Below are 2,258 nucleotides of genomic sequence, written 5' to 3'. Positions count from 1 at the left end.
GCCTTATTCGTAGGCGTTATGCCTTCTTATTAATAAGGTTAATAGTCTATTAATTATCGTAGTGTAGCTATAGCTGTTATTGGTCTAGCCGAAGCTCTAAATCTCTTAATATCCGGCTAACGAATAGCGTCTCCTTAGCTACCTCGGTAAGAGCGAGTAGTTCCGACTTTGTTAACGACGTTATAACCGTCGGTTATTTGCCCGCCTTTTAGTTAACGGTGCCGCCGAAAAGCTTTATCGTATATCCTTACGAGCTCTTACGGTCTGGATTATCCCTAAAGGACGCGTTGTTTACTATTAGGAAGAGTCTATCTCCACCGAATTCTAAGTAGTGGTATCTTATATAGTATAGGAATAGTAGCATTTATTAAGCCTTTTTAAGGTGGTTAGAGGAGGGGTTAACGTTATATTAGGTAAGCTTTAAGTAGGCGAACGCGATATCGGGTCTTATCACGATAGCGGCATATAGGATAGAACCGATTATTCCCTGATACTAACGGACCTCGGGAATCGACGCGCGGGTGCTATCTCGGGGTATTACCGGCTCTATAGATAATAGGACTTTTAGTGGTTTTCGGTAGAGTATATCTGCGTAGTATTTAACCGCGATCTTCTCCACGTAGGAGGATTATAACAGCTATAACCTACGGGTGGCTTTATCCCTTAGGACCTTAATTCCCAGGAACTAACGGATTTCTTCGCCTCCTAATAACCTATAGCTTCGCTTAAGGGAAGCCTCGAGGTCGTCGGCGTCCGTCTTACGGTCTTTATAGTATATAAGTCCGATATCGTTAACGTAGAAGAATAGGATTAAACCGTCGCGGATTATAATATAGAGGTTATTAAGGACGGCTATAAAGCCTATCCTCTATAGCGTGCCGCTAAATTCCTTTTATTATAGTAATAGTAATGCCCTTAAACCGAAGAGGGCTTTCCGTAGTAGTAGGACCTTACCTAGTACTTCGTAGCCTTACGGTATCTTTATAAATACCTCTTCCTTAAGGCTAGCGTTAACGAACGCGTTAACAGTATCAAACTACCTTATCTCTAGGTTAAATCGGGCGGTGATCGCTATTAGTATACAGAAAGACCGCGAGGCTAGCGTTACGGCGTAGTTATCTTTAGTCTCTAACCGTTTTTATTAATCCTCTCGGACTATAAGGCGTGCCTTATACTTAAGGAGGGTGCCCTCCTTATTAAATTTATAGGTATATACCTATCTACAGGCGAGGACTTATTACTTATTAGCCTAATTACTACCTACCTCCTACTAGTAGCCTATCTATCGGTGCCCTTTAAGGTATTCCCCCTCGGCCTATAACCACCGCTCCCGTAACGGGTAAAGGCGTATATCGCGGTAGTACTTTAGTAGAGGCGGGAGATCCTTACGGGTTATATACAATAGCAGCTAAGAGGTATTAGAGGGAGTAGAATCTATAGCACCGACGTCGCCGTCGTTAATAGCTTACTTCCTCGCACGTATAGGGTTATAAGTCCTGCTAGCGTTAAAGAACGCCTTTTAGGCGTTATCGTTCTAGACCTTCTCGGTTATATATAGACTTATGATAGTTCTCGCGATAGATAGGCGCGCGGCCGATAGGCGTGCGGCTGATAGGCACCCCCTAGGGGCATCCGCGGCTATCCGTTAGTGGTTATCATGTTCTTCTACCTTAATTCCCCTAACCACCGCTAACGCTATAAGGAACACGCGTGCGGGATCTTCCGGGGATATTAAAGGCGTGGGAAACGGTTTAAACCTCGTAGTAATAAACCGTGAAGTGTCCATAGTAATAACGGTAGCCTCTCTCGTAGTAATAGCGGTAGCCTCTCCCGTAGTAATAGCGGTGGCGTTAGAGTTATAAGGTTCTAAATTTATAGCCTAGTTATTAGGCTATAGATTTAGAACCTCGTCTATAGTAATAGTAGTAGCCTCTCTTATAGTAATAACGACGGCCTCGCCTTCGTCCGTAGTAATAGCGGTGGTATAGTCTTCTCCTACAGTAATAGCAGTATCCGTAGTAATAGCGGTGCCCGTAGTAATAGCGGTATAGTCTATAGTAATAGTAGTAGCCTCTCTCGTAGTAATAGCGATAGCCTCGCCTTTATCTGTAGTAATAGCGGTGGCGTCGTTTTTACTCGTAGTAATAGCGGTAGCGTTAGAGTCTTCCGACTTAAGATCTAATACGTCTACGGCTATACCCCTTAATAGCAGCCTATTCGCGGTCTTATTAGATTAGGTGATACGGATAGATTATAGA

The sequence above is a fragment of the Sodiomyces alkalinus genome (genome assembly GCF_003711515.1).
Source record: "Sodiomyces alkalinus F11 unplaced genomic scaffold SODALscaffold_8, whole genome shotgun sequence".
Taxonomy (NCBI): Eukaryota; Fungi; Ascomycota; class Sordariomycetes; order Glomerellales; family Plectosphaerellaceae; genus Sodiomyces; species Sodiomyces alkalinus.
This window is presented reverse-complemented; position numbering follows the sequence as displayed.